The sequence below is a fragment of the Ranitomeya variabilis genome, chromosome 5 (assembly GCF_051348905.1).
Source record: "Ranitomeya variabilis isolate aRanVar5 chromosome 5, aRanVar5.hap1, whole genome shotgun sequence".
Classification (NCBI taxonomy): Eukaryota; Metazoa; Chordata; class Amphibia; order Anura; family Dendrobatidae; genus Ranitomeya; species Ranitomeya variabilis.
Genome location: NC_135236.1, coordinates 458,655,400 through 458,670,710, shown reverse-complemented (window position 1 = coordinate 458,670,710; position 15,311 = coordinate 458,655,400). Strand labels below are relative to the sequence as shown.

The 15,311-nt window shown below is 55.3% G+C and overlaps 1 protein-coding gene across 7 annotated transcripts in view; it reads right to left on the bottom strand.

The window, feature by feature from the left end:
• Positions 1 to 957, bottom strand: part of ATP2B1 (ATPase plasma membrane Ca2+ transporting 1) — a 177,343-nt gene extending 176,386 nt beyond the window's left edge. For 3 of the 7 annotated variants that reach the window (XM_077265438.1, XM_077265431.1, XM_077265435.1), the window contains exon 1: positions 486 to 908. The gene's annotated coding sequence lies outside the window, so the exon portion shown is untranslated. Of the gene's footprint in view, positions 1 to 485 lie in introns of all 7 variants that reach the window. The other 4 variants (XM_077265433.1, XM_077265437.1, XM_077265432.1 and 1 more) reach the window with 3 other exon arrangements.
• Between the last annotated feature and the right edge of the window lie 14,354 nt (positions 958 to 15,311).

Here is a 15,311-nt window from a genome sequence, read left to right as displayed (position 1 = left end):
TCACAAGCACAATTCATGGGGCAGCCGCTGACAGTGCCATCAGGATGGGCACACACCAGTCATCCGCAGCTGGATCTGCCCAGGAGTGAGGGGCAAAGCCAGCAGAGCACAGCCCCTGCCACCCCACACCAGGGCAAGGTTACCCAGCAGAGATACAGGGTCCAGAGCCTCACTCAAGGTCAAAGCAGGCACAGATCAGCCAGTGAGGACTGTCACCCGATCAGCTGGTGTGCCCCGGTGTACTCAGGTGCCCCACAGCCATCTAATCCCGCACCAGCCGCCTCCTCCCCCCCCCGTGCTGGCGGCATCAGCTGCGCACTGGCCTGCTCCACTGAAGGCATCTGGCCGGCAAACAATGCGGGGAGGCGGTGTGAGGACGTGGATGGATGAGGCGGCGGGCACCGCGGCACAAAGGGCACAGCCCGCACCTGTCAATGACACGGGCAACATGGCTGAGGATGCCGGTCCGCTATGCGGCCGCTTACCTGGCGAGGAGGTGCGGGTGGAGCCCGGTCCCGGGAGTCTGGCTGTGGGGGAGAGAGGAGGCGCCTGATCACAGCATGGTGTCCCCCGGCTCCCCCGCCGGCCGCTCTCTCCCTCACACGCAGACTGAAGGCGGCAGGAGCTGGAGAAGTGATGGGGGAGGAGGAGGAGGAGGAGTGGTGAGCAGGGGGAGGACCGGCACAGACCTGACTGAAATGACAAACACGGCGCCGGCTCCCCTCACAGCGCTGCCGCTCGCCCTGCAGCCGTCACACCGGGCGCTCGCTATTTTTTAATTGCACGTTGGGAGGAGCGCGGTAAGAAGCCGCCGTACAGGGAGGCGCAGTGCCCCGGCCGGCACGTGCTCCTCGCTCACCGGCCTGTGACGTCTCGTCCTCAGCGACTCCGCTCGGACATTGGTCCGCGCCCCGGAGCAAGCACCAGCAGAGTGCGCGCCTCCCGCGCTCCCACTCGTAGACACGCCCACCCGGCCCGGTCCCGTTGGCTAATTGGTCGTGACGTAGTTCTTTCCATGACGTCGATCTGTAGGTTGGGCGTCTGTGTGAACCTAGCAGAGTGCAGAGTGCAGGGAGCTGGCGGCTGTGTGTGCCCGGAGGAGTCAGGACGGTGCTGGGCAGAGTGCGCGGCTGTGTGTGCCCGGAGGAGTCAGGACGGTGCTGGGCAGAGTGCGCGGGTGTGTGCCCGGAGGAGTCAGGACGGTGCTGGGCAGAGTGCGCGGCTGTGTGTGCCCGGAGGAGTCAGGACGGCGCCGGGCAGAGTGCGCGGGTGTGTGTGCCCGGAGGAGTCAGGACGGCGCCGGGCAGAGTGCGCGGCTGTGTGTGCCCGGAGGAGTCAGGCCGGTGCCGGGCAGAGTGCGCGGGTGTGTGCCCGGAGGAGTCAGGACGGCGCCGGGCAGAGTGCGCGGGTGTGTGCCCGGAGGAGTCAGGACGGTGCCGGGCAGAGTGCGCGGCTGTGTGTGCCCGGAGGAGTCAGGACGGTGCTGGGCAGAGTGCGCGGGTGTGTGCCCGGAGGAGTCAGGACGGTGCTGGGCAGAGTGCGCGGCTGTGTGTGCCCGGAGGAGTCAGGACGGCGCCGGGCAGAGTGCGCGGGTGTGTGTGCCCGGAGGAGTCAGGACGGCGCCGGGCAGAGTGCGCGGCTGTGTGTGCCCGGAGGAGTCAGGCCGGTGCCGGGCAGAGTGCGCGGGTGTGTGCCCGGAGGAGTCAGGACGGCGCCGGGCAGAGTGCGCGGGTGTGTGCCCGGAGGAGTCAGGACGGTGCCGGGCAGAGTGCGCGGGTGTGTGTGCCCGGAGGAGTCAGGACGGCGCCGGGCAGAGTGCGCGGCTGTGTGTGCCCGGAGGAGTCAGGCCGGTGCCGGGCAGAGTGCGCGGGTGTGTGTGCCCGGAGGAGTCAGGACGGCGCCGGGTGTGTGTGCCCGGAGGAGTCAGGCCGGTGCCGGGCAGAGTGCGCGGGTGTGTGCCCGGAGGAGTCAGGACGGCGCCGGGCAGAGTGCGCGGCTGTGTGTGCCCGGAGGAGTCAGGACGGCGCCGGGCAGAGTGCGCGGGTGTGTGCCCGGAGGAGTCAGGACGGCGCCGGGCAGAGTGCGCGGGTGTGTGCCCGGAGGAGTCAGGACGGCGCCGGGCAGAGTGCGCGGGTGTGTGCCCGGAGGAGTCAGGACGGCGCCGGGCAGAGTGCGCGGCTGTGTGTGCCCGGAGGAGTCAGGCCGGTGCCGGGCAGAGTGCGCGGGTGTGTGCCCGGAGGAGTCAGGACGGTGCTGGGCAGACTGCGCGGGTGTGTGTGCCCGGAGGAGTCAGGCCGGTGCCGGGCAGAGTGCGCGGGTGTGTGCCCGGAGGAGTCAGGACGGCGCCGGGCAGAGTGCGCGGGTGTGTGCCCGGAGGAGTCAGGACGGTGCCGGGCAGAGTGCGCGGCTGTGTTTGCCCGGAGGAGTCAGGACGGCGCCGGGCAGAGTGCGCGGCTGTGTGTGTGCCCGGAGGAGTCAGGACGGCGCCGGGTGTGTGTGCCCGGAGGAGTCAGGCCGGTGCCGGGCAGAGTGCGCGGGTGTGTGCCCGGAGGAGTCAGGACGGTGCCGGGCAGAGTGCGCGGCTGTGTGTGCCCGGAGGAGTCAGGACGGCGCCGGGCAGAGTGCGCGGCTGTGTGTGCCCGGAGGAGTCAGGCCGGTGCCGGGCAGAGTGCGCGGGTGTGTGCCCGGAGGAGTCAGGACGGTGCCGGGCAGAGTGCGCGGCTGTGTGTGCCCGGAGGAGTCAGGACGGTGCCGGGCAGAGTGCGCGGGTGTGTGTGCCCGGAGGAGTCAGGACGGTGCTGGGCAGAGTGCGCGGGGGTGTGTGTGCCCGGAGGAGTCAGGACGGTGCCGGGCAGAGTGCGCGGCTGTGTGTGCCCGGAGGAGTCAGGACGGTGCCGGGCAGAGTGCGCGGCTGTGTGTGCCCGGAGGAGTCAGGACGGCGCCGGGCAGAGTGCGCGGGTGTGTGTGTGCCCGGAGGAGTCAGGACGGTGCCGGGCAGAGTGCGCGGCTGTGTGTGTGCCCGGAGGAGTCAGGACGGTGCTGGGCAGAGTGCGCGGGTGTGTGCCCGGAGGAGTCAGGACGGTGCTGGGCAGACTGCGCGGGTGTGTGTGCCCGGAGGAGTCAGGCCGGTGCCGGGCAGAGTGCGCGGGTGTGTGCCCGGAGGAGTCAGGACGGTGCCGGGCAGAGTGCGCGGCTGTGTGTGCCCGGAGGAGTCAGGACGGCGCCGGGCAGAGTGCGCGGCTGTGTGTGCCCGGAGGAGTCAGGCCGGTGCCGGGCAGAGTGCGCGGGTGTGTGCCCGGAGGAGTCAGGACGGTGCCGGGCAGAGTGCGCGGCTGTGTGTGCCCGGAGGAGTCAGGCCGGTGCCGGGCAGAGTGCGCGGGTGTGTGCCCGGAGGAGTCAGGACGGTGCCGGGCAGAGTGCGCGGCTGTGTGTGCCCGGAGGAGTCAGGACGGTGCCGGGCAGAGTGCGCGGGTGTATGCCCGGAGGAGTCAGGACGGTGCCGGGCAGAGTGCGCGGCTGTGTGTGCCCGGAGGAGTCAGGACGGTGCTGGGCAGAGTGCGCGGCTGTGTGTGCCCGGAGGAGTCAGGACGGTGCTGGGCAGAGTGCGCGGCTGTGTGTGCCCGGAGGAGTCAGGACGGTGCCGGGCAGAGTGCGCGGCTGTGTGTGCCCGGAGGAGTCAGGACGGTGCTGGGCAGAGTGCGCGGCTGTGTGTGCCCGGAGGAGTCAGGACGGTGCCGGGCAGAGTGCGCGGCTGTGTGTGCCCGGAGGAGTCAGGACGGTGCTGGGCAGAGTGCGCGGCTGTGTGTGCCCGGAGGAGTCAGGACGGTGCTGGGCAGAGTGCGCGGCTGTGTGTGCCCGGAGGAGTCAGGACGGTGCCGGGCAGAGTGCGCGGCTGTGTGTGCCCGGAGGAGTCAGGACGGTGCTGGGCAGAGTGTGCGGCTGTGTGTGCCCGGAGGAGTCAGGACGGTGCCGGGCAGAGTGCGCGGCTGTGTGTGTGCCCGGAGGAGTCAGGACGGCGCCGGGCAGAGTGCGCGGCTGTGTGTGCCCGGAGGAGTCAGGACGGCGCCGGGCAGAGTGCGCGGGTGTGTGTGCCCGGAGGAGTCAGGACGGTGCTGGGCAGAGTGCGCGGGTGTGTGTGTGCCCGGAGGAGTCAGGACGGTGCCGGGCAGAGTGCGCGGCTGTGTGTGCCCGGAGGAGTCAGGACGGTGCCGGGCAGAGTGCGCGGCTGTGTGTGCCCGGAGGAGTCAGGACGGCGCCGGGCAGAGTGCGCGGGTGTGTGTGTGCCCGGAGGAGTCAGGACGGTGCCGGGCAGAGTGCGCGGCTGTGTGTGTGCCCGGAGGAGTCAGGACGGTGCCGGGCAGAGTGCGCGGCTGTGTGTGCCCGGAGGAGTCAGGACGGCGCCGGGCAGAGTGCGCGGCTGTGTGTGTGCCCGGAGGAGTCAGGACGGCGCCGGGTGTGTGTGCCCGGAGGAGTCAGGACGGTGCCTGCAGAGTGCGCGGCTGTGTGTGTGCCCGGAGGAGTCAGGACGGTGCCGGGCAGAGTGCGCGGCTGTGTGTGCCCGGAGGAGTCAGGACGGTGCCGGGCAGAGTGCGCGGCTGTGTGTGCCCGGAGGAGTCAGGACGGTGCCGGGCAGAGTGCGCGGCTGTGTGTGCCCGGAGGAGTCAGGATGGTGCCGGGCAGAGTGCACGGCTGTGTGCCCGGAGGAGTCAGGATGGTGCCGGGCAGAGTGCGCGGCTGTGTGTGCCCGGAGGAGTCAGGACGGTGCCGGGCAGAGTGCGCGGGTGTGTGTGTGCCCGGAGGAGTCAGGATGGTGCCGGGCAGAGTGCGCGGCTGTGTGTGCCCGGAGGAGTCAGGACGGCGCCGGGCAGAGTGCGCGGCTGTGTGTGTGTCCGGAGGAGTCAGGACGGTGCTGGGCAGAGTGCGCGGCTGTGTGCCCGGAGGAGTCAGGACGGTGCTGGGCAGAGTGCGCGGCTGTGTGTGCCCGGAGGAGTCAGGACGGTGCTGGGCAGAGTGCGCGGGTGTGTGTGTGCCCGGAGGAGTCAGGACGGTGCTGGGCAGAGTGCGCGGGTGTGTGTGTGCCCGGAGGAGTCAGGACGGTGCTGGGCAGAGTGCGCGGCTGTGTGTGCCCGGAGGAGTCAGGACGGTGCTGGGCAGAGTGCGCGGCTGTGTGTGTGCCCGGAGGAGTCAGGACGGTGCTGGGCAGAGTGCGCGGCTGTGTGTGTGCCCGGAGGAGTCAGGACGGTGCCGGGCAGAGTGCGCGGGTGTGTGTGTGCCCGGAGGAGTCAGGACGGCGCCGGGCAGAGTGCGCGGCTGTGTGTGTCCCCGGAGGAGTCAGGACGGTGCTGGGCAGAGTGCGCGGCTGTGTGTGCCCGGAGAAGTCAGGACGGTGCTGGGCAGAGTGCGTGGGTGTGTGTGTGCCCGGAGAAGTCAGGACGGTGCTGGGCAGAGTGCGTGGGTGTGTGTGTGCCCGGAGGAGTCAGGACGGTGCTGGGCAGAGTGCGCGGGTGTGTGTGTGCCCGGAGGAGTCAGTACGGTGCCGGGCAGAGTGCGTGGGTGTGTGTGTGCCCGGAAGAGTCAGGACGGCGCCGGGCAGAGTGCGCGGCTGTGTGTGCCCGGAGGAGTCAGGATGGTGCCGGGCAGAGTGCGCGGCTGTGTGTGCCCGGAGGAGTCAGGACGGTGCCGGGCAGAGTGCGCGGCTGTGTGTGCCCGGAGGAGTCAGGATGGTGCCGGGCAGAGTGCGCGGCTGTGTGTGCCCGGAGGAGTCAGGACGGTGCCGGGCAGAGTGCGCGGCTGTGTGTGCCCGGAGGACGGTGCTGGGCAGAGTGCGCAGCTGTGTGTGCCCGGAGGACGGTGCTGGGCATAGTGCGCGGCTGTGTGTGCCCGGAGGAGTCAGGACGGTGCCGGGCAGAGTGCGCGGCTGTGTGTGCCCGGAGGAGTCAGGACGGTGCCGGGCAGAGTGCGCGGCTGTGTGTGCCCGGAGGACGGTGCTGGGCAGAGTGCGGGGCTGTGTGTGCCCGGAGGAGTCAGGACGGTGCCGAGCAGAGTGCGCAGCTGTGTGTGCCCGGAGGACGGTGCTGGGCAGAGTGCGCGGCTGTGTGTGCTTGGAGGACGGTGCTGGGCAGAGTGCGCGGCTGTGTGTGCCCGGAGGAGTCAGGACGGTGCCGGGCAGAGTGCGCAGCTGTGTGTGCCCGGAGGAGTCAGGACGGTGCCGGGCAGAGTGCGCAGCTGTGTGTGCCCGGAGGAGTCAGGACGGTGCCGGGCAGAGTGCGCAGCTGTGTGTGCCCGGAGGACGGTGCGCGGCAGAGTGCGCGGCTGTGTGTGCCCGGAGGAGTCAGGACGGTGCTGGGCAGAGTGCGCGGCTGTGTGTGCCCGGAGGACGGTGCCTGCAGAGTGCACGGCTGTGTGTGCCCGGAGGACGGTGCTGGGCAGAGTGCGCGGCTGTGTGTGCCCGGAGGAGTCAGGACGGTGCCTGCAGAGTGCGCGGCTGTGTGTGCCCGGAGGAGTCAGGACGGTGCTGGGCAGAGTGCGCGGCTGTGTGTGCCCGGAGGAGTCAGGACGGTGCTGGGCAGAGTGCGCGGGTGTGTGTGTGCCCGGAGGAGTCAGGACGGTGCTGGGCAGAGTGCGCGGGTGTGTGTGTGCCCGGAGGAGTCAGGACGGTGCCTGCAGAGTGGGCGGCTGTGTGTGCCCAGAGGTCTGTACTGGGCAGAGTGTGGGCAGTGTGCGGCTGTGTGTGCTGGGCAGAGTGCGTGCAGTGCGCGGCTGTGTGTGACCGGAGCGGGCAGAGAGCGTGCAGTGAGACCGATAGGGAATGTAGATTGTGAGCCCCAATGAGGACAGTGCTGATAATGTCTGTAAAGCGCTGTGGAATTAATGGCGCTTTATACAGTTGTGACCAAAAGTATTGACACCCCTGCAATTCTGTCAGATAATACTCAGTTTCTTCCTGAAAATGATTGCAAACACAAATTATTTGTTATTATTATCTTCATTTAATTTGTCTTAAATGAAACAACACAAAAAGAATTGTCCTAAAGCCAAGTTGGATATAGTTCCACACCAAACATAAAAAAGGGGGTGGACAAAAGTATTGGCACTGTTCGAAAAATCATGTGATGCTTCTCTAATTTGTGTAATTAACAGCACCTGTAACTTACCTGTGGCACCTAACAGGTGTTGGCAATAACTAAATCACACTTGCAGCCAGTTGACATGGATTAAAGTTGACTTAACCTCTGTCCTGTGTCCTTGTGTGTACCACATTGAGCATGGAGAAAAGAAAGAAGACCAAAGAACTGTCTGAGGACTTGAGAGACCAAATTGTCAGGAAGCATGAGCAATCTCAAAGCTACAAGTCCATCTCCAAAGACCTGAATGTTCCTGTGTCTACCGTGCGCAGTGTCATCAAGAAGTTTAAAGCCCATGGCACTGTGGCTAACCTCCCTAGATGTGGACGGAAAAGAAAAATTGACAAGAGATTTCAATGCAAGATTGTGCGGATGTTGGATAAAGAACCTCGACTAACATCCAAACAAGTTCAAGCTGCCCTGCAGTCCGAGGGTACAACAGTGTCAACCCGTACTATCCGTCAGCGTCTGAATGAAAAGGGACTGTATGGTAGGAGACCCAGGAAGACCCCACTTCTTACCCCGAGACATAAAAAAGCCAGGTTGGAGTTTGCCAAAACTTACCTGAAAAAGCCTAAAACGTTTTGGAAGAATGTTCTCTGGTCAGATGTGACAAAAGTAGAGGTTTTGGGCAAAGGCATCAACATGGAGTTTACAGGAGAAAAAAAGAGGCATTCAAAGAATAGAACACGGTCCCTACAGTCAAACATGGCGGAGGTTCCCTGATGTTTTGGGGTTGCTTTGCTGCCTCTGGCACTGGACTGCTTGACCGTGTGCATGGCATTATGAAGTCTGAAGACTACCAACAAATTTTGCAGCATAATGTAGGGCCCAGTGTGAGAAAGCTGGGTCTACCTCAGAGGTCATAGGTCTTCCAGCAGGACAATGCCCCAAAACACACTTCAAAAAGCACTAGAAAATGGTTTGAGAGAAAGCACTGGAGACTTCTAAGGTGGCCAGCAATGAGTCCAGACCTGAATCCCATAGAACACCTGTGGAGAGATCTAAAAATGGCAGTTTGGAGAAGGCACCCTTCAAATATCAGGGACCTGGAGCAGTTTGCCAAAGAAGAATGGTCTAAAACCAAGTATTAGGCTGAGGGTGCCAATGCTTTTGTCTGGCCCATTTTTGGAGTTTTGTGTGAAATGATCAATGTTTTGCTTTTTGCTTCATTCTCTTTTGTGTTTTTTCATTTAAGACAAATTAAATGAAGATAATAATACCAAAGAATTTGTGATTGCAATCATTTTCAGGAATAAACTGAGTATTATCTGACAGAATTGCAGGGGTGTGAATACTTTTGGCCACAACTGTAAGTGAGCAAAATAAATAAAAATAGTCTACAGCCAGATCTGTACAACTACTTCTTTTGCAGGTTTATCACACTTAAATATTTCAGATCAGCAAACTAATTTAAATATTAAACAAAGATAACACAAGTAAACACAAAATGCAGTTTTTAAATGAAGATCTTTATTATTAAGGGAAAAAAGAAATCCAAACCTACAGGGCCCTCTGTGGAAAAAGTGATTGCCCCTAGACCTAATTGGTTGGACCACCCTTAGCAGCAACAACTGCAATCGATTGTTTGTGATAACCGACAATGAGTCTTTTACAATGCTCAGGAGGAATTTTGGCCCACTCATTTTTGCAGAATTGTAATTCTGCCACATTGGATGGTTTCCGAGCAAGAACCACCTATCTTAGGTCATGTCACATCATCTCAATCGGATTAAGGCAGGACTTGATTAGGCCACTCCAAAGTCTTACTTTAGTTTTTCTTCAGCCATTCAGAGGTGGACTTGCTGGTGTGTTTTGGATCATTGCTTTGCTGCATAACCCAAATTCACTTCAGCTTCAGGTCACAAACAGATGGCCAGGATTTTTTTGTAGACTACAGAATTCATGGTCTAATTTACCACAGCAAGTCTTCCAGGTCCTGCAGCAGCAAAAGAGGCCTAGACCATCACACTACCACCATATTTTACTGTTGGTATGATGTTCCTTTTCTGAAATGCTGTGTTACTTCTACGCCAGATGAAATGGGACATACACCTTCCAAAAAGTTCAACTTTTATCTCATCAGTCAATAGAGTATTCTCCAAAAAGTCTTGGCAATCATCAAGATGTTTTCTGGCAAAACTGAGACAACACTTTATGTTCTTATTGCTCAGCAGTGGTTTTCGCCTTGGAACTCTGTCATGCAGTCCATTTTTGCCGAGTCTCTTTCTTATGGTGGTGTCATGAACACTGACCTTAACTGAGGATTAGTCGTCGCTGTGCTCTTGAGGTAATTTTGGTCAGGTTTATCGCTCTTCCATGTTTTCGCCATTTGTGGATAATGGCTCTCACTGTGGTTTGCTGGAGTCTCAAAGCTTTAGAAATGGCTTTATAACCTTTTCCAGATTGATGGATCTCAATTACTTTGTTTCTCATTTGTTCCAGAGTTTCTTTGGAACGTGGCATGATGTCTAGCTTTTGAGGAACTTTTGGTCTACTTCACTTTGTCAGAAAGGTCCTATTTAAGTGATTTCTTGATTGAGAGCAGGTGTGGCAGTAATCAGGCCTGGGTGTGGCTAGCAAATTTGAACTCTTCTTCCCAAAGATGTGATAAGCCACAGTTAATTTATATTTTAAGGGGTGGGGGGGCAATCACTTTTTCATACAGGACCCTGTAGGTTTGGATTTCTTTTTCACTTAATAATAAAGACCTTTTATTTAAAAACTGCATTTTATGCTTACTTGTGTTACCTTTGTCCAATATTTAAATGTGTTTGGTGATCTGAAACATTTAAGTATGACAAACATGCAAAACAATTGGAAGTCAGGAAGGGGGCGAGCACTTTAACAGAACTGTATAAGAATCAAAATCGGTGCAAACTAGTATGTGGGCAGTCATTGGGAGAAATATGATTATAATATCAATAAACAGAGTGCATAAATATTGGTATCAATGCTTAATCACATTACGGTACTAATATTTATGCACCCTGTTATTTTCTTATTCCTAGCACCTCCCAATGACTGCCCCCTAGCTGGTGATGATTTTTTCTTTCAAGTATTTGATGTGTTTGCCCTACAATGACTCTGATTTCTGACTCATTATATAAAAATAATGAATATAAATATATTTTCTTCAGTTCAGATGGTAATGTACAGTCATGGCCAAAAGTATTCACACCCCTGTAATTCTGTCACATAATACTCAGTTTCTTCCTGAAAATGATGGCAAACACAAATTCTTTGGTATTATTATCTTCATTTAATGTGTCTTAAATGAAAAAACACGAAAGCGAATGAAGCAAAATGCAAAACATTGATCATTTCACACAAAACTCCAAAAATGGGCCAGACAAAAGTATTGGCACCCTCAGCCTACTACTTGGTTGCACAACCTTTAGCCAAAATAACTGCGACCAACCGCTTCCGGTCACCATCAATGAGTTTCGTACAATGCTCTGCTGGAATTTTAGACCATTCTTCTTTGGCAAACTGCTCCAGGTCCCTGATATTTGAAGGGTGCCTTCTCCAAACTGCCATTTTTAGATCTCTCCACAGGTGTTCTATGGGATTCAGGTCTGGACTCATTGCTGGCCACCTTAGAAGTCTCCAGTGCTTTCTCTCAAACCATTTTCTAGTGCTTTTTGAAGTGTGTTTTGGGTCATTGTCCTGCTGGAAGACCCTGGCCATGACCTCTTAGGGAGACCCAGCTTCCTCACACTGGGCCCTACATTATGCTGCAAAATTTGTTGGTAATCTATAAAGGAGGATATGGAGTCTATCATAACCAAAATAAACAAATTTATTACATCAAAGATTTACACAGTAAAAAAATCAATATTATGGGTTGAGTACATAAACAAGTGAACAATACCCAGGTGTGTTTAAATGATCAAGAGTCTCCAAAAAGAGACTGGAAGAGACTATGTTCCATTGATTGCCTGCAATGTGCAGCCCGTTGTCCTATGGTCGTTTATACTGTGACAGCTTGCCTAATCTTGTGCAGAAAGTCAAAAGGCGATAATTACCCATATGTGTTTCCAGTTTCTTAAGGGACCTTGATCGTACCCCAACGCGCGTTTCGCGTGCTCTCAGCCTCGCTTCCACAGGGGACTGCAGGTATAAACGACCATAGGACAACGGGCTGCACATTGCAGGCAATTAATGGAACATAGTTCCATATAATAGTCTTAGCCATTTAAGTTGTACCTGATGGTTATTGAGTTATATGATACATGTGCCTATCTTTTCCAGTCTCTTTTTGGAGACTCTTGATCATTTAAACACACCTGGGTATTGTTCACTTGTTTATGTACTCAACCCATAATATTGATTTTTTTACTGTGTAAATCTTTGATGTAATAAATGTGTTTATTTTGGTTATGATAGACTCCATGTCCTCCTTTATATATTATTATCAATATGAGTGTTTCGAATAGATGGGTTTTCTATTAAACTGGTAGTTTTCTAATGAAAATTTGTTGGTAGTCTTCAGACTTCATAATGCCATGTACACGGTCAAGCAGTCCAGTGCCAGAGGCAGCAAAGCAACCCCAAAACAGGGAACCTCCGCCATGTTTGACTGTAGGGACCGTGTTCTTTTCTTTGAATGCCTCTATTTTTCTCCTGTAAACTCTATGTTGATGCCTTTGCCCAAAAAGCTCTACTTTGTGTAGAGTGCCTGATGATGTCCCATTGCAAGGCAGGTAAAGCAACTATGGGGAATGCCCACAACGCTGCCCCCAATGACACTAGAGTTCAGGTAGGAAAAAAATGCCGTTTGACTGCTGCCCCCTCAATACTATCCATTTGAAAATCCTGAGTGTGCTGGAGACTCAAATGAATCACCATTGTAAGTAAGAAAAAAAACACAGACTGGAAGTTAGACTAGCGAGTCGCGACGGAAGGGCAGGGAATTTGTAGATTAAGTACCGTACATTAGAAAAGTGGTTAGCTTAATAATTAAAATAGGTATCCATACAGCATGAAATAGCTACAAGTGTCTGACAACCCCATTAAGAAGGGACATTTATAAAGTTTTTTTCTGCCCACTCTTCCATAAAGGCCACCTCAATGGAGTGTACGGCTTATTGTTGTCGTATGGACAGATACTCCAGTGTTGTGGTTCTCAATGGCAAGAGAACATAGCCCAGCAAACATAAGAACTAGCTCTTGGAAGGATGGAAACTAATCTGACCATGAACTAAACCTGTCGCACAACTAACAGTAGCCGGGTAGCGTAGCCTGCGTTTTATCCCTAGACGCCCAGCGCCGGCCGGAGGACTAACTAATCCTAGCAGAGGAAAATATAGTCCTGGCTCACCTCTAGAGAAATTTCCCCGAAAGGCAGACAGAGGCCCCCACAAATATTGGCGGTGATTTTAGATGAAATGACAAACGTAGTATGAAAATAGGTTTAGCAAAATTGAGGTCCGCTTACTAGATAGCAGGAAGACAGAAAGGGCACTTTCATGGTCAGCTGAAAACCCTAAAAACACCATCCTGAAATTACTTTAAGACTCTAGTATTAACTCATAACATCAGAGTGGCAATTTCAGATCACAAGAGCTTTCCAGACACAGAAACGAAACTACAGCTGTGAACTGGAACAAAATGCAAAAACAAACAAGGACTAAAGTCCAACTTAGCTGGGAGTTGTCTAGCAGCAGGAACATGCACAGAAAGGCTTCTGATTACAATGTTGACCGGCATGGAAGTGACAGAGGAGCAAGGCTAAATAGCGACTCCCACATCCTGATGGAAACAGGTGAACAGAGAGGATGATGCACACCAGTTCAATTCCACCAGTGGCCACCGGGGGAGCCCAAAATCCAATTTCACAACAGTACCCCCCCCTCAAGGAGGGGGCACCGAACCCTCACCAGAACCACCAGGGCGATCAGGATGAGCCCTATGAAAGGCACGGACCAAATCGGAGGCATGAACATCAGAGGCAGTCACCCAAGAATTATCCTCCTGACCGTATCCCTTCCATTTGACCAGATACTGGAGTTTCCGTCTGGAAACACGGGAGTCCAAGATTTTTTCCACAACGTACTCCAACTCGCCCTCAACCAACACCGGAGCAGGAGGCTCAACGGAAGGCACAACCGGTACCTCATACCTGCGCAATAATGACCGATGAAAAACATTATGAATAGAAAAAGATGCAGGGAGGTCCAAACGGAAGGACACAGGGTTAAGAATCTCCAATATCTTGTAAGGGCCGATAAACCGAGGCTTAAACTTGGGAGAAGAAACCCTCATAGGGACAAAACGAGAAGACAACCACACCAAGTCCCCAACACAAAGCCGAGGACCAACCCGACGCCGGCGGTTGGCAAAAAGCTGAGTCTTCTCCTGGGACAACTTCAAATTGTCCACTACCTGCCCCCAAATCTGATGCAACCTCTCCACCACAGCATCCACTCCAGGACAATCCGAAGATTCCACCTGACCAGAAGAAAATCGAGGATGAAACCCCGAATTACAGAAAAAGGGAGACACCAAGGTGGCAGAGCTGGCCCGATTATTGAGGGCAAACTCCGCTAAAGGCAAAAAAGCAACCCAATCATCCTGATCTGCAGACACAAAACACCTCAAATATGTCTCCAAGGTCTGATTCGTCCGCTCGGTCTGGCCATTAGTCTGAGGATGGAAAGCAGACGAGAAAGACAAATCTATGCCCATCCTAGCACAGAATGCTCGCCAAAATCTAGACACGAATTGGGTACCTCTGTCAGAAACGATATTCTCCGGAATACCATGCAAACGGACCACATTTTGAAAAAACAGAGGAACCAACTCGGAAGAAGAAGGCAACTTAGGCAGGGGAACCAAATGGACCATCTTAGAGAAACGATCACACACCACCCAGATGACAGACATCTTCTGAGAAACAGGAAGATCCGAAATAAAATCCATCGAGATGTGCGTCCAGGGCCTCTTCGGGATAGGCAAGGGCAACAACAATCCACTAGCCCGAGAACAACAAGGCTTGGCCCGAGCACAAACGTCACAAGACTGCACGAAGCCTCGCACATCTCGAGACAGGGAAGGCCACCAGAAGGACCTTGCCACCAAATCCCTGGTACCAAAGATTCCAGGATGACCTGCCAACGCAGAAGAATGAACCTCAGAAATGACTTTACTGGTCCAATCATCAGGAACAAACAGTCTACCAGGTGGGCAACGATCAGGTCTATCCGCCTGAAACTCCTGCAAGGCCCGCCGCAGGTCTGGAGAAACGGCAGACAATATCACTCCATCCTTAAGGATACCTGTAGGTTCAGAATTACCAGGGGAGTCAGGCTCAAAACTCCTAGAAAGGGCATCCGCCTTAACATTCTTAGAACCCGGCAGGTAGGACACCACAAAATTAAACCGAGAGAAAAACAACGACCAGCGCGCCTGTCTAGGATTCAGGCGTCTGGCGGACTCAAGATAAATTAGATTTTTGTGGTCAGTCAATACCACCACCTGATGTCTAGCCCCCTCAAGCCAATGACGCCACTCCTCAAAAGCCCACTTCATGGCCAAAAGCTCCCGATTCCCAACATCATAATTCCGCTCGGCGGGCGAAAATTTACGCGAGAAAAAAGCACAAGGTCTCATCACGGAGCAATCGGAACTTCTCTGCGATAAAACCGCCCCAGCTCCGATTTCCGAAGCGTCGACCTCAACCTGAAAAGGAAGAGCAACATCAGGCTGACGCAACACAGGGGCGGAAGAAAAGCGGCGCTTAAGCTCCCGAAAGGCCTCCACAGCAGCAGGGGACCAATCAGCAACATCAGCACCCTTCTTAGTCAAATCAGTCAATGGTTTAACAACATCAGAAAAACCAGCAATAAATCGACGATAAAAGTTAGCAAAGCCCAAAAATTTCTGAAGACTCTTAAGAGAAGAGGGTTGCGTCCAATCACAAATAGCCTGAACCTTGACAGGATCCATCTCGATGGAAGAGGGGGAAAAAATATATCCCAAAAAGGAAATCTTCTGAACCCCAAAAACGCACTTAGAACCCTTCACACACAAGGAATTAGACTGCAAAACCTGAAAAACCCTCCTGACCTGCTGGACATGAGAGTCCCAGTCATCCGAAAAAATCAAAATATCATCCAGATACACAATCATAAATTTATCCAAATAATCACGGAAAATGTCATGCATAAAGGACTGAAAGACTGA